The sequence below is a fragment of the Podarcis liolepis genome, assembly GCF_965112155.1.
Source record: "Podarcis liolepis genome assembly, chromosome: 2".
Taxonomy (NCBI): Eukaryota; Metazoa; Chordata; class Lepidosauria; order Squamata; family Lacertidae; genus Podarcis; species Podarcis liolepis.
The window spans coordinates 37,039,956-37,063,531 of NC_139555.1; the positions used below are offsets into that span (position 1 = coordinate 37,039,956).

The 23,576-nt window shown below is 45.7% G+C and overlaps 1 long non-coding RNA gene across 1 annotated transcript in view; it reads right to left on the bottom strand.

Moving 5' to 3' along the window:
- The window catches only part of LOC310699599, a 46,902-nt gene that overhangs the window by 10,469 nt on the left and 12,857 nt on the right, over nucleotides 1–23,576 (bottom strand). Inside the window, exon 2 of the long non-coding RNA XR_014522140.1 lies at nucleotides 617–750. This is a non-coding gene — a long non-coding RNA (uncharacterized lncRNA). The remainder of the gene's footprint in view (nucleotides 1–616; nucleotides 751–23,576) is intronic.

Consider the following 23,576-nt stretch of genomic DNA (forward strand, 5'->3'; position numbering starts at 1 on the left):
GCCGCTTTCAAGTGGAGGATTTTGGAGGATTCCGCTGCACTGATCCAATGCATTCTTCATGACTTTGGGCCAATATCAATCTCTGATGGGTGTGTGTTTGTGTATACACGCACACACAAATCAATATTTTTTAAAAACACTGTCAAATTACCAATACATACTTGCAGGCGCTAATGGTAATACCTTGTCAGTTCACCTCTACTGCCACCTGCTGGTACCTTAAAGGTAAAGCGACCCCTGACCATTAGGTCCAGTCATGACCGACTCTGGGGTTGCAGCGTTCATCTCGCTTTATTGGCCAAGGGAGCCGGCGTACAGCTTCCAGGTCATGTGGCCAGCATTACTAAGCCATTTCTGGCAAACCAGAGCAGCACACGGAAACACTGTTTACCTTCCTGCCTATTTATCTACTTGCACTTTGACGTGTTTTTGAACTGCTAGGTTGGCAGGACCAGGGACCGAGCAATGGGAGCTCACCCCGTCGCAGGGATTCGAACCGCCAACCTTCTGATCAGCAAGTCCTAGGCTCTGTGGTTTAACCCACAGCACCACCCGCATCCCTGGTACCTTAGCTTCCCACAAATGCTGTATAAATTTTGTATAAATTGTATCCTACCTTCCTTCCCAGTTCTGAGATCAACATATATTCCTTTCCTCTCTTTCTCAGCGGGCTGTGGGACAGTGAGTGGTCCAAGGTCACCCAATTAGTTTTGCGGATAAGTGAGCATTTGACTCCAGCTCTCCTCTTGTCTGTAAAAGATCATGTAGACTGATGTTACTTTCAGATATTTATTACCTTTATGTGCTACCTTTCCCCCCAAGCTGCTCAAGGTGGTGCATATGGATCTCACTCATCCCATTTTATCCTCATGACAACAACCTTGTGAAGTAGGTTGGGCTGAGAGATGGTGACTGGTCCAAGGTCACCCAGTGAGCTTCCCGGATAAATGGGGAACTGAATTCTGGTCTTCCAGGTTCTTAGTCGGGCACTTTTAACCATTACTGGCCAAACTGTCTTCTGTAGGAAAATTGGTCAAAGAGACATGCGCCTTGTGAGGTTATGGATTCCCAATGAATCTGCATTGGGTAGAAGAGGTATTTTCTGCATCTGTCGTCTGATGCAAACAAGAAAGGCATATTCCTGTAGGAAATCCTCTTAATGACTGTATCAACAACAACCAGGTTTCACAAACCTTGGCCTCAGCCTTTTCCAGAAGCAATACAAAACACAATAGGCCTCAGATTAAGTTTTTAATGCTGGCATTGAGAAAGCAGGAGAGAAACTGAGATTAGAGAAGCTAACAGGTTTTAAACACCATCTAATGCAAGTCTCAAATATAGAGCTCAGGATCATTTCAAATTATCACTGATTTTAAAAACAAAAAACCTCACTGTTCTTATTTCATTGTCCCTAGGAAATTGCATTCAATCCTACTTGACAAATGTTGTGTGCTGGTTCACTTTGTGGATTGCCATGGATAGCTCCTTTCCAGTCCTACCCAACAGACAACATCTCACAACAATAAATATAATAAATAATACAAAATAGGTAAACATTTGCTTGCTTTGCATAATTTGTATAGCATGCTGAATTTTGAAATGTTCCTGGTGTATACACAGCCCTACCTATGTTCTTCCCAGTCTGAAGGGTATAAACATCCTTCTCCCCAGAGAGGCACATTGTCAACACTATTGAAGAAACACGAGGTTATGAAACAAACCTATACCCAAACAACTCAAGGAAGCATTGTCATAAAAGTGTCTCTCACTCAATGTAAAGGAACTGTGAAAAACACTCTCTGAATTTGAAGTGGAGATTATTTTAAAAAGAGAAAGCATTGTCATTCACTGCATGTCAAGTTCAAGCATGCAATGTTGCTTTCCATGTCCTTAATTTAAAACATCTTGATCCAGTCAGGATGCAACATTGAGTACCATTACATGTGTGAGCATTGGACTTGTGTGTGTCGCCACATGAAGAGGTTGGGAGCTTTTACTTCCGTTTTTAATCAGTTATGTCCAAGCATGGAGCTGTGGTTAATCTGAATTGTGGTTTAGGGAAATGAGCCAATATAATAAATTGGGGTTTAAAGTTAGCTTATTCTCCTAAATCATGGACTGGCCACACTTTGTCCAGGTTCTGACCAAACCAGTAACTGCGGTTAGTTGAAAGCAGAGCGAAAGCTTCTAATTCTTGTGTTGGTGCTGAAGGAAGAAAAGGGAGTGTAGCTCATGAGTCCAAGGCTCAGTCACAAAATGCTGAAGTAAGAAGTAGAGGGTTTCCCAAGGCTTTGAAAATGGAAATTCACTTCCAAATAAGTGAATGAGCCTACTTCACTCGGGGTATAAATTTACATGTTAATGGTGGAGAGTCAGAAATGTCCACTAGGTGGTGCTAGCAATCTTTATAAAATCAGGATCACTTTCCAAGCATAATGTCTGCAGACCTGCATTTAATCAAAGCTGAGGTCCTGCCAGTTCGTGGTACTTGATTTAGCTGAATCAAAAGGCATAGTGGACTCTATAGCCCTGGCCTGTAAGTAAATGGTGGGATGTTTCTAACGGAATATGTGCCAGAATTGCACACTAGATTTAAAACTCAAATGTAGACGTCACTAAGAATCACAATATTTGCTATGGTAGCCCATATGATTCATATTATTGTTACTGTGAGGAGGAGAAAGATTATGGTACCCTTATGCCATGGCTGGCTGTAACAGATCAATAAAACAAGTGGACCCCACACAAAGTCCAAGTGTAGTTAAACACAATAGCAAGATTTGCCAGTCCACACAACTGTGCTTCTGACGCACAGATCCTGAGGATCTGTTATGAGTGGAATATGCAATTGAAGAAAAGTTACTCTGGAAATTATTAGGTACCTTCCAAATAACTGAAATCTGAATGTTTCTGTGGCGGGGAGTTGCACTAGCTGCTCATAGCTCCCTTTTAGGAACTAGGATCTAATTTTAATCCAAAGTTCCTATTCATTTGTATTCATTTGCACCAACTTAAATATTAAAATGCCCTAATCCAAATTCAGTTAGTTGAATTTAAAATGAATTTGCACACCATTTCATTTATCATGATGTACAGTGGTACCTCGGGTTACAAACGCTTCAGGTTACAGACACTTCAGGTTACAGATTCTGCTAACCCAGAAATAGTACCTCGGGTTAAGAACTTTACTTCAGGATGAGAACAGAAATTGCATGGTGGCGGCACAGCGGCAACAGGAGGCCCTATTAGCTGAAGTGGTGCTTCAGGTTAAGAACAATTTCAGGTTAAGAACGGACCTCCAGAACGAATTAAGTTCTTAACCTAAGGTACCACTGTACTCATTTCAATGTTTATAAATGTATTTTTTTTATTTGTGCATGACACAAAAATAACAACAGTGAATGCACTACTATGGGGCTGAAAGGGGTAAAAGCTGCCTTTCTGAAGCTACAGAAAGGGAAGACCCCCTGGCACTTGCTGCCATTGTGCCAATAATTTCAGTGTGTGCTCAAATTACTGCCTTAGAGCAAGTTGGCTAGATAGAGACAAATTAGGAATGGCTTAAGGACTTCAATCAGTGTGAAGACGGTTTGAGAAGCACATCAAGCCGTAGTTTCATATAACAAAGTGCAGGATACATATGCATTTGGGATAACCTGTCAAGTGAACACAGATTAAAATCCCAGCATTGAGAATGATGTGTGTACAGTAAACAGGTGTAGGAACACAGCCCAAGTGCTGCTGCAATTCAGACAACGAGCATGGACTGCAGTTGCCCTACGTGCTTTGATTTGGAAAACTGGAGTGCTGCAAGAACGATTTTGATTCTGAAAGAGCATCCTTTGTAGGAAGTGAACTTGTTGGCCTAGACAATCCAATGAAGCATCAATGTTCTTTTTCTTTTTATTGCACCTAGACACCTGGCTAATCACTGTGATAAAAACAGGCAGGACTGTAGTTTACCTGCTGGGACAGAAGTAGATCATTAGCAATGTTCTTGATGTTTTAACAAAGTGGATGGTGCCTTGCCTGTCAATTCAATTCAACGGCTCCTTCCCCAAGGTATTAAGAGCAAGGAAGTCTTAGCTTTGATCTCTTATGCCTTAGGCTCCCTCCTGGCAAACACGAAACGTATTTAAAAAGGCGGGGCAAAGCCATGAAGCTTCATTATTGTTCCACTTTCTCCTGCCACCCATCTGGTCTGTTTGGACCATTAGCTAAATGCTGAAATCAAACCTGCTCCCAATCTACCTGCACATTGCTAGATTGAAGCCGACTACAGCCATCCGATCTTGGGAGGAGGGTTTGTTCCATGGCTAAAAGTCAAAGGTGGAGAGGGGGGAATTTTCATTGCTAGCCTATCTGGAAGATCATTAAAGGCGAGAACGCAGTGATTGTTGAAGAAATTCATCCCTTGCAGAACGCCATGGTGGGTATATGTTCTGCTTCTGGTTGCTGGGAACTGCAAGGGGGCAGAGTGCTCTGGTGCTCAGGTCATGCCTGCAGGCTTCCCCCAGGCATCTGGTTGGCCACTGTGAGAACAGGATGCCGGACTAGATGGCTCCACTGAAATGATGCAGCAGGCTGTTCTTATGGGCAGACTCAAGGGATGCAGCAGCATCTACTCCAGGCATAGGCAAACTCGGCCCTCCAGATGTTTTGGGACTACAACTCCCATCATCCCTAGCTAACAGGACCAGTGGTCAGGGGTGATGGGAATTGTAGTCCCAAAACATCTGGAGGGCTGAGTTTGCCTATGCCTGCTTTAAAACATGGACCATTTCTGGAAAGACCAGAGGAAAGGTAAGTGTGGCTAAGCCCTTACCCTTCTTTTCTGTGCCAGACAAAGGGACTGTGTGAGGTGCTCTTTCCAGGCCCAGGTTCACACTTAAAAACTCCAAGTCCAAGCATATTTTTGTTTCGTTTTGTTTTGCCCTGGAGGAAATCCACTCTTTAGAGCTCAATCAGAGCAAACATCAACTTAGGTTTTCCGGGGATCACTGTTTGTTTCAACTGGGCACCAAAGAGTGGGTTTTGTAGGGAAAGCTCCAGCACAAAGAAGGGCATTCAGACACAGAGCTTTAAAGCAGACATAGGCAAACTCAGCCCTCCAGATGTTTTTGGGACTACAACTCCCATGATCCCTAGCTAACAGGACCAGTGGTCAGGGATGATGGGAATTGTAGTCCCAAAACATCTGGAGGGCCGAGTTTGCCTATGCCTGATCTACTCTAAAGCCAGCCATAGTAATAGGACAGCCTTTTGTCCTAGAGAGGTTGAAGTTGATAGGGAGGACAGAAGTAGGCTAAGCCCAATTTCATAGCAGGTGAGAGACGGCCAACTTTTCTAAGAGCTAAGTCCACAAGGTGTTATTGTTCTCCTTGCCATCAGGGCAAACATGATTTCAAAAGAGGTAAGGTCTGCTGCGTGACCAACCAGAGACCTGTCTGTCTGCAGAAGAAGCCTTATATCTGAACTGGAGGTCAATCCCTGTGGGGCAAGCACATACTCTGACCTGGCAAAAGCGGGATAAACTTTATGTCATTGTATGGACATGAGGCTAAATACGTAAGCATCCTCCACACCAGCAAGCAAGAGGCACTATCTGAATTCAAGGACACATTCCTGCCCGGTATTCAAGGGGGGTGCAAAGGAGGGCTAGTGAGAGCTCTTTGGCTGGAGAAAAGTCCAGAGATCCAGATCAAGAAGCCTAGAGAGCTGCAACTGGCCCCCAGGCCTGAGGTGCCTCACCCTGCTGTAAAGGGATGCTTTTTGTCGACTGAGAGTAAGCTGCTCAGAAGGAAAGAAAACTATCAGGAAAAGGGTAGGAACTAAAGAAGTAGAGAAATTATGGAACAGTTCCCAGACACAGATATTTTGACAGTCGCTGTAAGAGGTCCAACAACCACCATCTGTACAATGAAGTGTTCCCAAACATGGCACAGTTGTTTACAGGACCAGCACTAGGGCTGAAATCAGCCCTTTTTGTACCTGGTTGCATGAAAACAGCTCTCCCCATGGCTAAATTTTGGCCCATCCAAAGCCAGCTTGGACAAACACTCAGCAGGTAGCAGTAAGGAGTTGCATGATCAATTTACGGAAACAGGACTACATTCATTTTGCAGCAAAGATGTGAAACAGAAATCAGAATTTTCTGGGTGCAAAATGCAACCAAAGGAAAAGCATATCTGCTTCAAACTCATTAATAGAGCATGCCAGCCTAGCAGAGGGCCAGTCTGTGTCCGCAGCGGCATCTCTGGCAGAGAGGGAGGCAATGAGGTAGAGACAGAGATGGACGCGCCTGCCAGGGACGCTTAGCTCACCCCACTCATTCAAGTACATTATGCAGGATTAAGAGCCAAGACTGCTCAAGCGTGCGGTAATATGCCATCACGTGAGGCGCTGTTTCAGGGCCTTTGTGGTTTCCAGGAAAAGCAAGAGAAGGACAATATTTATACAAGATAGCAGTCACAAAAGGAAAGGATTAGGGAAACTAGTTTCCTTTCTCTGCTTCCTCTGGTTCACATGATAAAATAAAGGTACCATGTGCCAGGCAGCACTTCTGAACTGTTTGGCCCTGTGAGGCAATTTGTAATTTGAGCATCAGTGATCAACTTTCTGTGTGTGTTTGTGTGTCTAGTTCTTACACTATTCCCTCTTGCCCTCCTCTCATTCCTCTCTTCCAGTCCTGTAGTACAGAGAAGTCAAAAGCAGCCTTTTTAGTAATACCTTCTACAACATCATTGTCAACACACTAGTGCCATGAAAGGATGAACAGACATTAGCAAACCTCCCCAGAGACCACAGCACATAAAGGTTCTATGAAAAGTGAAAATATGAAGATTATTTTTGTTAATAAATCCATAGGGCCTAGCAATCTAACTATAAAAGGCTTCCACAATTGAACAGTTTGATTTAATCATTTCAGAAGAAAGACTTCTCTGGAGAGTGCAATGCTGCAGAGAGACGCCGCTTGAACGAAAGCAGTGAGCAACAAACACACATCTGCATGGCAAAACATAGCCCCCTAGTATTGCTTCGGACATAGAGCAGGAATAAAAGCTGACCAGTGAAATGATTGACCTGACACAAAATATCATGGAAGAAATTCCCTTTCTTTTTTCCCAAAGGCCAAAGATCCTTCGACAGGGCTGGCCCAACCACTAGGCAGAGGGAGGCAACTGGCTCAGGTAACAGATGCTCAAGGACTGTTCCTCTTGAGCCCCCAGGTATCCTGAACCTCAAAGTGCAGGATGCTATGCCTTCATCAGTATAGAAGTAAGATTTAACTGGAGTCCAGCCAGTTTCTGTTTGTGGAATTGGAAGGGGAATTGCCTCAGGCAGCAAAATACCTCGCCCACAATGGTCTTCACAATGGCACAACAAACCTTGTTTTGTTATCACCAGAAACCAGTGAAGTAAAGCATAAGCTCTGAAAGCTTGCCTGGTTCCAATCAGTCTTTTTAAATGAGGTCTCCCTTCCTGCCTAGGCCAGCTAGAGATCCCTGCTCTGAAAGGTAGATAGTGTAGCTGCACAATGAATCCCCCCTCAGTTGTTGCCCTTTCACAGCAAACTCTGAAGATGCTCAATGTTGTTAGCTTTCAGGAATCTGGTTAAAGGCTTTTTTATTTATTTTGAAAAGCTTTTTATTCTATTTGGAGATACAGCTGGGGAACTTATATGAGGTGGTCAAAGGCATCTCCGCTAGGTAACAGGAAAAGGGCTAAATTGTATTCACAGTCTCTTCAGCCACATGGGTAAATGATCACAGCTACCCCTGGTTTAGGAATATTTCAGGCTAATAGCTATGAACTGGGGGTGAGCTGGGTGATTTTGTGTCAACGGAGACTTTCCTCCCCCATGCAAACAGTAGTAGAGGGGACAGATTTTGTCAGGACCACAGTAAGGCCACTCCCTGACAGACCTGATTCTGTTATTTGGATGACAAACAACATGCACATTGATGGCACTTCTGGAGTGACGCCTTAGTCTTAAACCCTAATTTTGAGAGCAAACCTATCCTTCCCTCTCTTTCATTATTCCCTAAGTGGGGGAGGAAGGGGAGAAAGCATGCTCACTGGACCATTCAAACACATTACCCCCACGGAACAGTCACACAAACTAGTCTTTACAAAGCATGTAAATGTTGTAAGAGGGGCTTGGTGGGAATTCACACTGTGCTTCACACTCTGAGGACTCCATTTTCGACGAATTCAACAAATGACGGCAACACATGCATATTTTTGTCAACAAATCTCAAGACACTAGGTTCAGGAGTTTAAAAAGTGAAGTGCAAAATTGGTTCTGAGCTCTTTCACCACACCAGGCCATTTGCAAACCTTTCCTAAACAATTATTCCATGACCCGCTTCTCCTGCAGCTAAACCAGGAGCCTGCGACTCCATCACTCTCCTAACATCTCCCTTTTTTTCTAAGAGGAAAGTGGGAAGGATAAACCTTTCACACTGAAGTACCTTGAACTGAGAGAGGTGACATGGTCTCAACATATAAAAAAAGCCTTGCTCCTCAAGCAATGAACAGAGGACCTTCTTCAGAGGCGTGGAGTTTGCACAAAGCAACAGGGAGAGTGGATGGGGCAAAGTGGCTGTGCACTCACCCCTAAGTTTGTTTGTTTGAACAGATGCTCTGCCCTTCAGGTTAGGACAGGCAGCATGGAAAGCATGTGTTCTTTAAATGATGAGATTAAAGGCTGCTTCGAAAAGCAGGAGAACGCTGCATAAAAAGGAACATGGATTTATAAGCGATAGAGACTAGCTGGAATGATCAAAGGGACCACAGAAGGTAGCCATCTATTCTTCCCAGTGTCATGCATCCTTATATAAGAGCCAGCATCGGCTCCCCTCCTATACCCCTGTGCCATAAATGTCAATAAACATCATACACCACATTTCTCAAACTGTGGGATGCAGCACAGATACTGGAGAAAGAACAGAAAAGTATACACTCATGCAGTCCTTAAGATTCTCATCTCATCATACGCTAATGCTCAAATACTTTCTGCTCCTTGCAATAGTTAACGAAGTGCAAATGTGATGCCAGGGGTGTTGGGACATATTTCCCAGGCCTGGAACCACCAGTGAAGGATACTGGGCACAAGCCACACACAAAATCCATGTGCAACCCAAACCACTGCATAATTATATTGCTTCCTTTTCCCCCAGCTACTTGCTCAATCCCTTTTCCATGCTCTATACCAAACCTATCACACCAGGAGCTGTTTTGCAGATGTGCATTTGAACTGATGATTTACAGTGAGAGCTTGGAGCCTTTATATATGCTGAAATGAAAAAACAGAAAGCTGCAAGTACCTAGACTGGGAAAGATGCATGCCTCCCCAACCACAAAAATCAAGAAGGCAGGATTGCTCAGGATTTGCAATTTATAAAAATGAATAGAGGGCAATAATGAATGGATGTTTTGGTCCATGATTTGCTTTATCCATAACTCACCCCCTATCCCTTGAAAGTATATATGTAAAAAAAAAAAAAAGGCTCTAGCTATTTAGGGGCTGATCCAGAGTCAAGAGATACCTTTTCTTTGTAGAGGTGTTTATTTTAAAACACATTTTAAAAACATTTAATAACAAAATCAATCTTTGTAGAAAACTTCCCAAGTATTCAAAGTGTTTCACATTCAGTACTTTACAATAGCCCTGCAAGGCAGGTCAGCATGGTAAAGGTAAAGGTAAAGGACCCCCTGGATGGTTAAGTCCAGTCAAAGGCGACTCTGGGGTTGTGGCGCTCATCTTGCTTTCAGGCCAAGGGAGCTGGCATTTGTCCAAAGAAAGTTTTCCATGTGGTCAGTTTAGTCATGTGGCCAGCATGACTAAACTGCTTCTGGCACAACTGGACACCATGACGTAAACCAGAGCACATGGAAATGCCGTTTACCTTCCCACCTATTTATCTACTTGCACTGGTGTGCTTTCAAACTGCTAAGTTGGCAGGAGCTGGGACTGAGCTACGGGAGCTCACCCCGTCGTGGGGATTTGAACCGCCGACCTTCTGATCGGCAAGCCCAAGAGGCTCAGTTGTTTAGACCACAGTACCACTCGCATCCTTTACAACAGCCCTGCAAGGCAGGTCAACATGATCCCCAAAAGGGAGGGGGACCGAATCTTGCCTACTGGCTACTGAGGCCACCTAACAACTGAGATTTGATAGTGCGGACTTCCTAATTCTTACTCAGTCTTATGCAACTCAGTGCAACTTAGAATTGAGTTATACTAGTTACAGTAAATTGAATTCCCAGTGGACACAGTAAGCACATACAATTGCAATGTGGGGCTGCTTTAAAGGACTGAAATCTTAGGCTGCAATCCTGTATACATTACTTGGAAGCAAGCTGCAATGAACATGCAAAGGATTGTGCCGTTCGTCGCTAGTGTGTTCACATCACTGCCACAGAGCAGTCTGCCTTTTACAGTCATCAACCTCACCTTCCTGCAGTAACAGCCCCTTGCTTTGCAGACAGCAGACATAAGGACATTTCTTGGTTAGCCTGACAGTCTTTGGTTGTCATGATGCTATATAACACTCACTAAGGACAAGGTTCACCTTGGCACTGCAGGGCTAGTTCTTTGACAATTAGCAAACAAAGGTGTTGCAGGTGGAGGTTCACATGAAAACTAGCCTGCTGGAGAGAAGCAAGCTCCCTGACATGCTTATTCTCTCCCTGCAGGGATTGATTGATTGATTTTATATGGTGGCAAACACAACTGTGCACCCACAGTCTGAACTCCAGACACAGATTTATCATTACTTGTGCACTGTTTGTGAGAAGCAGTCCACAGTGCACCAGGCAAATCTCAACTCTGCAAGAGAGACCATCTTGGTAGGGCGAAAGAGGTCAGCAGACCTTAAAGGAATAACAGCACTAGAAGTGGTCACACCAGGGAACACAATGCCCCCCCCCATCCCCATTTCTATGCAAGTGCTTGGCTCCATTCTCCTGTTGCTATGGTGATGCATTAAGAGCCTGTATTTAGCCAATAACTCCAATATCAAAGATGAAGGCTCATGGTGGAGAGCTCTCATTACTGCCTTGGAAGCAGGGAGCCAGCATTTGTATCATCTGATAATAAGCTATAAAAACTTGAATTAGACAAAAGCAGCCCTGGATGTTAATTGCTCTGCCGTAGCAACGCAGCTATTTATCAATAGCTGCTTATGAGCACAGCTTTCAGTTTAACTCAGACTGCAGCTAATTGCCCCCTGTCTAATTGATATTACAAAACAAGAACAGCTTGGGATGGGAGGGCAAAACAGAAACCAACACGATGGTTTGCATATGTAATCAGAGGCTGCAAGCAGAACAAGAGGCGCCTTTCGCAACTCAAGGCACTGCAGGCATCAAAGGCTGGAGGTGGGTGCAAAACACGAGAGGGACCCCCCCTTGGGCATTCGTGCCCTTTAAACACTGTGCATGAGTGGAAGTGACTTTTGGAAAAATGCAGCTTCTCGTCATGACATAGTGCCTAAAGGACCGAGAAAAGCTGCGTGTGTGAAAATGCCCTCTTCTGCATGACATGTTGAAGGTGCAGGAGACCTGGTTGCCCTACAAAGGATTCTCTGTGATAACATGTGATTGATTTATTGCTCAGATAAATCAGATAAATTCTTGGCGTCCAGCCCGCTTCGGCTGCTCTCGTGGCCAGGCCCCAGACTTCAAAGGCCACATTCCGAGGTTCTGAGCAAAAACGCAGAGATCAGCAGCGGCAAGAGAAAGCTTCAAAAACTCCAGTGCTTGCTTCAGTGTGCTCAAATAAAGTCCACTCAGGATCTTAGCAGCTAAAAGCAGTTTTATTTACAGCAAACTATCCATTGTCGAACAGCATCGTGAAAACACGTCCACTCTCCTCAAAAGCGAAAGTAGAGAGTCAGAACAAAGACTTGAGAGACTCGGAACTGACGTGGAGTCTCCCCCCTCCCAACAGTAGGCAGGGCGTACACTCTGAGCTGTTTAACCCTGTAAGCTCAGGTTCCCTTCACACCCCCTCTCGTCCTGCGCTACTGTGGGGAAAGTATGTACAGAACTTACCCCCAACTCCAAACCACCACAAAACTCCCCATGACGCTGGAAGCTTAAAGGTTTGGTAAAGCCATCGGCCAAGTTACTGTGACTGGCACAATACTTCAGCCGGATCAAACCTGACTGAACACTCTGACACACATTTTGGAAACGTATGTCCAGATGCTTGGTTCTGGCCTTAAATTGCGCAGATTCAGCCAATTTCAAACAAGGTTGATTGTCTTCCCAAACCGTGATGGGCAAGCTACAATCTCCATAGATCTCTTGCACCAAGCATCTATAGAACTCTAGTTCCCGGCACAAATCTGACAGTGCACTGAATTCAGCCTCAGTAGAAGACAGCGCAATGAGACTTTGCTTCCGGGACTTCCACCCAATTAGTGACTTCCCAAACTTTACCACCAATCCAGACACAGACTTGCGGTCCTGCAAATTCGCCCAGTCACTGTCCGCATAGCATGTGAGCTTCGCCTCACCTTCAGCTGGCAGCTTAAGACAGAAGTCTTTGGTATGCTGCAGGTAGCGCAGTACCCGCTTGATACCGTGCCAAGCACTCACACTGGGCTTTGACGCTTCCCTACTTAGCAGGTTGGTAGCAAAGGCAATGTCTGGTCTGCTCCATTGGGATAGATACAACAGACTACCTAGAGCTGACTGAAAGAGCTCAGCATTCTCGAACTCTGCACTTTCTGCTTGCTGGCTCTCTTTCACGAAGTTCGTCTCCATGGGTGTCCGAACTCCTGCACAATCGGACATTCTGAACTTCTCAAGCAACTGCTCAATCTTGCCTTTCTGACTGAGCAAGAAGCTACCATCCTCAGTTCTCGCTATCTGGACACCTAGGTAGATCTTTACTGCACCCAGGTTCTTAAACTGAAACTGTTTCCCTAGCTCTTTGGCAAACTTCTGTACCTGTTTGTCTGCCTTTCCAATATAGATGATGTCATCAACATAAAATAAAACCAGTTCCTGTGAGTCTCCTGATCCTCTAAGGAACAGGCAACTGTCAGCAAGACTCTTCCTGAAACCTAGCTTCTCCAAAGCTTCATTCAGGCACAAGTTCCAATTCCTGGCCGACTGCTTCAGGCCGTAAATTGACTTGTGAAGTTTCCACACAGTACCTTGCTCAATGCCCTCAAACCCTGGAGGAGGAAGCATGTACAGATCCTCCTGGAGGTCTGAGTTCAAGTAAGCAACATCCACATCAAAGTGATGCACCAGTAACCCTCTTTGTGCAGCGATGGCCAAGAGCAAACGTAGAGATTCACTCCTACAGGTGGGAGCATAAACTTCCGTATAATGCAACCCCCTGCGCTGCGTGAATCCTCTCGCCACTAATCTGGCCTTATACTGCGGTTCTCCTGTCGCTGTGGGCTTAAGACGGTAAACCCAGCGGCTACCCACTGCCTTTTTGCCCACCGGCAACTTCGTGAGGGAGAACACACCTAAAGACTCCATTGAGTTCATCTCCTTCTGCATCGCCTCATGCCATTTTCTGGCTTCTTCCTGAGGCAGTTTCTGAACATCCTCAAAACTCTCGGGTTCACACTGTGCCATTCCGACCCACACGCTAGTGACGGCAAACCTATCAGGAGGTTTCCCCTTGGTCGTCCGAGCTGATCGACGCAGCACTACTTCAGGAACCCCCTCTGACCCACTGGGGCCAGCCAGAACGTCCTTGGCATCAGAGAGCTCCCCCTCTGACTTACTGCGCCTTCTGGACTTCTCAGCCGAACCTGTGGGGGAAGACGGAGCACTGCGTTGCTCAATCTTCACAGCCTCGGGAGAAGTTCTCCCCTCTGCCTGCACTGGCTCTGGACTCTGAGCCACAGTAGCAGGTTCAACCTCTTCCTCTTCTTCATCAGCAGAGTCAAGCAGACTCTCTGACAGGATGTCAGGGTTCCCATGTATCCTTGCCCAGCCATTCTGCTCACAGAATTCAGCACTGTTGCTGAGCAGAATCCTGGACTGATTCCCTGACGGATACGCAAACCTCCAACCCTTGGTCCCTGGCTCATACCCACAAAAAATCATCTTTTGGGACTTGGGTTCACCTTTCTTGCGTTTGGCTTTTGGTATCAAAACCCACGCTTCGCAACCGAACACACGAAAATAGTGTATTTTCGGTTTCTTTCCATGCAGCAAAAAGTACGGGGTGTCTCCTACCACTGAATTGAACGACCTGTTCAGAATAAAGTTGGCCGTTCGCCAAGCCTCTCCCCAAAAACGCTGTGGGAGCCCGGCATCAAACAAAAGAGCTGCGGACATCTCCCCTAGAGTCCTGTTCCGTCTTTCCGCAATCCCATTCTGTTGGGGACTGTGCGGAGAAGTCAACCTGTGTTGAATCCCCTTTTTGCGGAAGAAACTTTGCAGTGCAGACCCGGTGAACTCCCCACCCCGATCGCTCTGAAAGTTTTGCACCCGTGTGGAAAACTGCAGTTCCACAGCCGCAATCCAGTCTTTGATTAGCGGTGCAGCTTCACTTTTGTGTCCGATCGTGAAGGTCCAGGAGTTGCGCGTATGGTCATCAATCAGAACCAGCGCATATTTGGCTCCTCCCATACTGGTCACAGCCATCGGCCCAGACAAATCTGCATGAATTAACTGAAAAGCCCTAGTGGTCACCCTCTCAGACCTAGGGTATGTGCACGTTTTCACCTTTGCGGACTTGCAAGCTCTGCAATCTAGAAACTTAGCACATGATTTCATTTTGCACCCTTGCGTATACTCTGGGATCTTTTTCACTGACCCCCAGGACACGTGTGCCATGCGTCTGTGCCAGAGGTGAGCACACGCATCATGAACTGGAACGTTGGCACACTGTGCTTGCGCCTCCTCCGTGTCACCTGGACCTGCAAAAGAAGCATTCAATACAAACAACCTGTCTTTACATTCAACACTGACTAGGTGCTGTCCATTCTTAGAAATAGAGCACTTATTGTCTTCAAAACACACTCTGTAGTTCTCAGCAAGAAGTGCGCTGACAGACAGCAACGCGCAAGACAGTCCTGGAACAACATAAGCCTGGATTGAATCCTGTAAGAAAGAACAAAACAGTGAGCCAGTCTGTGTGAGCGGGTGTCTAGTCCCATCTGCTAAACAGACAGTCTTCCCAGAAGTTACAGAGGTGCAGTTCTCTAGGACTCCTGCAGATGGCACTAGATGATGGGAAGCTCCACTGTCTATGACAAAAGTCAGCACAGCATCCTGTTGACAACTCTTGACTGTAGCCATAGACGCTGCCAAATGTTTATGTTCAGTGTCTCTGCCAGCTGCCTTCGGCTTGCCTTTCCCACGCTTTGAAGAAGAGCCCTTTATCTGGTTGCTACGGGAGACGGCCTTCGGCTGTTCCTGTGCCTCCACTGGACATTCTCTCACCAGATGGGAGGGGGAGCCACAGCGATAACAGCGGCGACGCGTAGCAACAGCTCTCACAGCTCCCTCTTCAGCCATTCCTTTGTTCCCAGCACCCCCACCTTTGGGTGCACAGCCTGGGCCTGCACGCTCCCCAGCACTCTGGTTGCGGGCCTCAACATCACGCGGCCCCTCGGAGACAAAGCAGCTACTCCCAGCTGTAACTTCAGGAACATGGCCAGCAGCCCCCTCTGGGCTCTCAGCTTCCTCCCTGCTCTCGGCTTCCTCCCGGCCCTGGGCTCCTGCTGAGCTATCACACAGACTCCTCAGCACCTGCCAGGCGGCCTGAGCCGACTCAACGCCCTCCAGGTGGGGCAACAGCATAGCGTCCACACTTGCTCTCAACATGCAGAGCTCTCTTTGCATTCTCTGCTCTCTATCTTCCAGCAAAGCAGCCTCCAGATCTGCTGCGCCATCTTCAGCAGCAACAGGCATGGGTGGGGCCGGCTCCTTCTGGGCTATACTCCAGAGCCCTGTGGCCAAAAACCACCCCCTTACTCTTCTTGACCAGATATCCCAGGACTGGGCTGTGAGCTTTTCAAATGGGACATCATAAAAGTCCTGGAGCTCAGCCATCTCCTCCCCCAGTGCTCCCATTGGGGCTTTGAAGTACTCACGCGTACCAGCCAGCTTCAACGGAGAGGCTCCCGGCGTCCCTTTGCAGCACACAGCATTGCAGCCAGCCTCCCTGCTTTCTCCCAGGCAGAGCCTCAAAGCAGGACTTTTGCCTCCGGCAGCAAAAACAGCAGCTTCTCAGCACACAGCACTTCAAAGCTTTCTCTAATTGCAGTAACTGACGTCCATAACCTGATAACATGTGATTGATTTATTGCTCAGATAAATCAGATAAATTCTTGGCGTCCAGCCCGCTTCGGCTGCTCTCGTGGCCAGGCCCCAGACTTCAAAGGCCACATTCCGAGGTTCTGAGCAAAAACGCAGAGATCAGCAGCGGCAAGAGAAAGCTTCAAAAACTCCAGTGCTTGCTTCAGTGTGCTCAAATAAAGTCCACTCAGGATCTTAGCAGCTAAAAGCAGTTTTATTTACAGCAAACTATCCATTGTCGAACAGCATCGTGAAAACACGTCCACTCTCCTCAAAAGCGAAAGTAGAGAGTCAGAACAAAGACTTGAGAGACTCGGAACTGACGTGGAGTCTCCCCCCTCCCAACAGTAGGCAGGGCGTACACTCTGAGCTGTTTAACCCTGTAAGCTCAGGTTCCCTTCACACTCTGCTCCATCAAGGCTGTCTATGGCAGCACTTGAATTATAGAGGGGCTGAAGAGGCCTGCTCCGTCTTAGCTACTGGTTTCAGATGGCCAAGGAGGATATCATGATTTGACCAAAATGGAAGGAGGTGTAGTCATTTTGGGTTTCACTAAGACCTCCTCCTGACCTTTCTGCCTCCCTGAATTAAGCATTGGCTTACCCTGATGGAAATCAACCATTGTGGCAGTAAAAGGCAGAGGATCCACATCAGCTCAATGTGGTCCTTGGCTAGACCTGGCACTTTCCAGGTGTTTGGGACTACAACCTCCCATCTGCCCCAGCCAGCACAGGGTGATGAAGGCTGCTCAGAGAGATCCCTAGCATGCCTGGGGTGCTGGGAGGTTCACTTGGATCACTTATCTAAGCAGGTTGAGTAACTGCAGCTGATCATTTTTAATCAAATTCTGTACCCATCTCACAGCCCAGACTCCTCTTCTGAGCTTCTCTGTGTCCTCAGGTCTCCAGTGCACAAGGAGTTACTAGTCTTACCACCACCCCATCCATTTTTTCCCTTTCTCATCTGTCCCCACAATCTACTTCTATGCCTCACTGGGCATGTCACACGTCCCTGGTAGCACATTTGAGAAACCGAGATAGTGCTGGTGTCAGCCAGAACAACAATCAATAATAATAAATAATAACCGCAATAATTAACCAGGCCCTGCATGCACACATTTTGGGTTAGCACTGAAAATCTTAATTCATGCTGTAATTAATAGCTCGTGCCCATCCAGCAGCTAAGCCGAGCCTGCTTGGATAAGAGCATGGCACGGTAATTAATATCGTACAGTGTACACTCCTAATTGCAGGCCTACAGGCAGAGAGTACAATTTGTACACTGTATGATACACATTTACCAGCCATAAAACTCTTATGAAGCTGGATTATTTAACTGTTTGTCTGTTCTCAGCTCTCAAGAATGTGAGAGACAGCCAGGAGGCGGAGAGGGGTGTTGTGGTGGATTGAACACAGCATTGTATTGGTGAAAACATGCAATCAACCATGTTTGCACATTGCACATGGAAAATAAACATACCCAAATTGAATATGGTGGGGTATTGCAGGCAGGAAACACAAATATTGTGCAAACAGGGCTTGTTGGTGTTTTAAGTAAGAACAGCAGTAACAACAACAATTGTTTATTAATTTAGGGAATTTATACCTCAGTCTTCATATGATGATAGTCAAGTGGCCAATATAATAGTTAAATGCTAAACACAATTTTTGGGAATAGTTTTCTAATAAAGTGATCAAGTGAGGTGCTAAGCAGACCCAAGCGGTAAGTGTACGAAAGATACAGAGAACCCACTTGGTGCAGAGATCTGGGGGCATCATGATTCATCCATATGGGAAAGTCCTCTGAATTCAGTCATAATGGAGCAAGAGAAATTTCACAATGGGATGGTTCAATACTGCCCCAGCTCCTCACTTCCACGAAAACATTTTTGCTGCATCTCTTCACACACAAAAGCTTTTATGTGCTTGCCAATAGATAAAAATTAGCGAGGCAGCTGCTCAGCACATGAAGCCGTGCATCTTTAGAGAGTCTTTTAAATCTTTTCATTTAATGCGAGGGTAAACACAATACATGGTGGATTTATTATTATTATTTTGCCTCTTGTTTCCGTGGAGAGCTCCCAAGTTCAATGAATCACTATATGGATCAGTTCCAAGGCCCAGGAAAAGAGAGCGCGCTCAGGGCCCCTTGGCAAGTGCATAGCAATGACCCTATCACCGCCACTTGCTCTCACATGATCTCTCCTTCCTTTGCTGTTTCACCCCAGAGCCTATTAAACTGACCCTGGTTGGCTTCTGATGAGGTGGTGCGAGAAAGAGATGGGGTGGAGGTGGGGGAGGCAAGGGTCAGGGAAGAGAGAGTTTTGGTTTTATCAAAAACACTTAGCTGGTGTCTCCTTTTAGCAGCACAGGGTGTCACAGGCTGCAAACTGGCTTGTGAAACATGTATCTGAGTCTAATTAAGATGCCAGGTAAGCTAACAGGATAGTTTGAAAACAGCCCATTGTTTTCTAAGTTCTGGAAGATTAAGGGGGACGTGGGAAAGAGTTTAGAGATTCAGGCAAATGAAGTAAAGTCCCTGCCAAAGAAAGCGGCAGACTAATAAGGTCATTCATTTCATGTGAGGCAGCGAGCAGAAGGGGCAAGAAAGGTGCAGGTTAGACAAAGGGACTTGCGAAAGCTCTTGAGATCACATAGTAGTCAAAGGCAGCCACTGACAGGCATCTTGTCAATCAACACTTAGCCGCTGCTGCTGCTACTTACTTGCTGCTCCTGTCCTGAGCACTTATATAATAATCCCAGTCTTATCCCTGGCGGCAGTGAACAGTACATTAATGGCCTCTTCCGTTTCTGAAATCGGGTAGTAAGGAGGAACCATTTCACCAAATCTTTACAGGCAGAAGAGAAATTCTCCGCCCGCTTCCCTCACTATCAGTAGCAGCGCAACTTCTATTTTCCTTTTACCAAAAGGGCTTTTCTTTTTGTTGCTATTACTGGCATTTTGAATAGTGGCAGAGGCAGAGGCAGCAACAGCAACTGGACTGGCAGCCTGAGCGCCATTTGCATTCACTGCGATGGAGCACTGAAGGAGAAATTGTGCCCATTCACCCACCCCAAAAACTGATGGAAAGTTTTCGGGGGGGGGGTGGTCAGCCTCTTCATTTTTTTTATAACCTATTTTTAAAATTGGTTTTACAGTTATAGTAGTAACAACATTCATCCTAAAATGCAACAACATGGAAATAAGTGGCAAAGAAATTTAGCTGTTACAGCACCTTTGGCTTGGGGGAGGGGTGTTGAGAAAAAGGAAAAGAATCAAATTCTCTCAGAAAAATGCCCTCTAAGAAAGTTTGGCTCAGCTACATAGTCCATGGACACTACACATGTCCATTTCGTTCTGTGTAGAGCTGTAGACATTCTCTGCCTTCACAGTGGGAAAACCCTCACTCCTATTATTCACAGGTTGCTGAAACAGAATTGACATGTTGGAAGAGGATTTGGGTATGATATGTGTGGCACAGGAATGCAGTACCCTGCTTTACTATGTCAGAACATAGTAAGTCAGAACGTTGGTCGGTCTAGCTCAGCATGGTCTTTACTGACTGGTCCTTGGTGTTATCAAGCAAGCGTCTTTCCTATGCCTATCTGGTGATGCTGAGAATTGGGACCTTTCGCATGCAAATCAGTTGTTCTTTCACTGATCTTTATTACCAATGTCCCCATCAGTATATTGATCTGATAAGAACTTGACTGCTGTGAGTGGCTGGGGAAACCCAGCCAGATGGGTGGGGTATAAAAAATAAAATTATTATTATTCCTAGAACAGGTCAAGGTCCACCTGCGGTAGCTAGCATTCTGTTTCCAACAGCAACCAGATGGGTGGTTCTGAGAAGCTCACAAGCAGTGCAACAAAAGCGATGGTGGCCGACCTTTCTTATTCATCCCCAATATCTGGACTTCAAAGTTCTACTACCTTTGGTCAGGGAGATCTCATTTATGCCCAATGCAAACTGCATGGAGATTTCGACAATTAAACCGTACATGCACCATAAAAATAAAATAAATAAAATCTAGCTATCGTGACCAATCATCGCCTTTGAGAGGCACATCCTCCCAGGACTGATGGGTTGAGTTTATTTATATGTCACTGCCTTTACACAGTGAGCTGCGGCAAAATTGGCATACAACAAATCTCCACTTATGATCAAAATACAGAACGCTAGGTTGGAGGTGGTAGGAGAAAAACCAATTTACGGAATGCATCAGTAAATTCACACAGGATAAAAACCAACGATTTAGCAAACAAAAATAAATTCACTATCACAAAAGGGAAAAAAGAGTCTGGACTTGAATACATAAATGTAGAGCAAAAAAAGGAAGCTGCTGGTCTTTTTGCACTCAGCAGCCAGGCTGAAATATTGCTCAGAACTGAAGAGGCCTTCTCCAGCGAGTGGCCATAACCAAAGCATCCTCTATGACAGTCTCTCCTGGCCAGTGCCTTCTCCCAACGTCAGTGACCTTATTAAGTCAAATAAACAAGTTAAAATTCTTTGTTCGGAACCCCACACAGCTTTCTCGTCTTTTTCTTCCAGTTAAGTCAAACAATTGTTTAAAAATTCCTTCTGTGTGCGGCAATTAAGACAAACATCACCTTAGGCCCTATAAAAATGTGGAGGTACTTTATGGCATGGTTGTTAGCAGACACAAATTAGTTCTAAATTATGTCTACTTGCAAGCCTGCTGCCTTTTTTTGTTTTAACACTTATTGCAATTAAGATTACAAACGAGGGCTGCTGATTCACAGAGCAAGAGCCACACTGCATGATCAGGAGAAACTGTGTATTCTGGCTGCAGGTCGGGGAAGACGACATGTCTGAATGCTTCTCCACATAAGCTCCTTGTCCTGGGGCTTTACCATTTGCAAAAAGAGTAGACAGGGATGGGAGTGAGATCAGGCACAGGTCAGGTAATGTGGTGACAGTGACATCAGGGTGGTTCCTGAAAGAAATAGGACTTCAGGGAGGTCTTGAAAGAGGCAGCCTTTTCAACACAATGAAGGAAATTGGCGTAGGCTTAGGAAGCAAGAGAGCAAAAAGTCACCTAGATGGAAGCAGGAGAAAGGGGCAGACAATCTGCCATGAGGTAGGGAGAGAAAAGGAAGGAGCACTTGTGGTCAAGGGTAGTCAGAAATTTGAAACTGGAGAAACAGAACCCTGAAGCTGGTGTGATGTGAGATAATGGCGAGGACTTTAAGAGAAAGTTGATTATTCAAGCAGTGGGAGAGATGAAGGATTTTACAGAGGTATACAAAACTGAACAAGTCTATGGCCATGCAGATTTTCTCTCTTCTAATGCCTGTCAACTGGGATGCTAGTATCAAAATGTACCCACTTCTCTATTGGTTTTGCTAGAAATGACAAAAGAATCACAACACGGCAAAAACACACACCAAAAAAACCCTTGTTTTTGAAGGGGGCGGGATATATCCCATAGGCTGCCATAGGCAAACTATTATAATTCCCGAAATATTATTTCTCTGTGCATGTCAAAAGAATGAAGCAGCTTTCCCGATCTCCCCCCACCCACCTCTGCCCTGCGCATCTTCGCAAATATGCCCACATCAATATGAGGCCACAAACTCCTGGCAGCTCTGCCCAATTCTTTCCTCCCACAACATTGCTAAATGAGTCACAGCTGGGAGAAATGACTGACATTTCACTTTGAAGGATTTGTTCCTTCGTTGGCAAAGGAGGTCAGACTCACAGCAAAATTGGGGGGGGGGAGAAGAGAGACTTGGTACCCTTGTTGCCAGGGAAACTGAAATACTAATGAAGCTGCTAGCCTTCCCCCTAAGCAGGGAAGGATGGGAGAGTGCCCAAAATACACAATTCATATTACTTCATATTGGTTTCCCTGCTCTTTCTTCCTTTCTTATGGAGCTAAACTTGAAGGACTAGTTACCTTCTTTATGGGAGGGGGATTAGATCTGCCATTTTCTCCCAATCAGCACAATTAGAATTCTAGCTAATGAACCATCCGTTTAATATTTTGGATTGGGGAGGGGGAGTACATTTGGGAAAGGGAAATTCACTTCTCTTCCTTAGCCTTCCATGAAACCAGCCGCTTCAGTCATCCCTTTTCACAGCAGTTCCTTTACCCCTCCCCTTCTTTTTCAGATTTTAAAAATATATTGCCAGCCTCACCTCTCAGACAATGTAACATGCATGTCTGGGGGGGCAGGGAAGCAACCATCCTAGGCAACGCAAAGGTGAAAAGCCTAGTTGATTTCTGGTTCTTGGACATGTTGTGAGTAGGACTAAGGGATGGGACCCACGGGGGTGGTTTTGCCTAGCAAAATGCCTACCAACAGTGCAATTTTTCTTGGAAAAGAGGTGCCGGAACTCACCATGAATGCCTCCCTTGTTCTTTTATAATGGCAATGGCACCCACTGGAGAGGTGCCAGAACTGAGTTCTGGCTGTGGGTGGGAACCCTGCCCATGAACACGTTGAATGGGGTATTAGGGGAGCAAATGTGTGTATGCAACCCCCTGCACGTCTGTGCCAGTGAGAGCTGGTCACTCATTGTTTGCCACTGGTGGTGGGAGGCAAGTGCAGCATTTAACTGATATCCACACATGAGAATAAACATCAACTGTGTACTTATATGGGGGTGGGAATGCACCACTGAGTGCCAAGAATGCCCATAAATGTTGCAGTGATGCTGAAGGTATAGGAAAGGCCTGCGTCTGGCAGCTGGTCAGATTATAACCCATTAGATTCCTTTCACTGATACAGTTCTTGTCTACATGTTGACTGTCTGAGGAACAGAAGCGCCTCCCCTATCGTAAGACAAAGTGAAATAGCTTCCTCGGTTGCAGATGATGGGAATTTAAAAATATCTGCAAATATTTTACTTATTTCTTTACTTGGTTTATTACTGGGGTGGCGGGGGACGGGGGACGACCAAAGACACAGTGCCTATGCATCTTCGGCAAACTCTTCTTTGAAATAGGAAAGGGCTTCAATAAATCAGATGGAGTGAGATCTCTAGATATTCTTTTCAGCCTCCTATTGTGTTGGGGAAGTGAGGCAGGAGTAACTTTCTGATTCTGTTCTGTTCTACAGCAGATTGTCATAGACTTGATCTGGCCTTGCCTGTAAAGGGCCCCGACTGCCATGGAAGATGCAGCAGTAGAAAAATCCAATTCTGTGATTCTATAAATGCTGGTGTCCTTGGTCTCACTAAGAATTAAAAACCACAGGCTTAAAATCCAAGAAATTGGGTGGCATTTCTCTCCCTTTCCCAAGACGCCTCCCCAAGGGCCAGT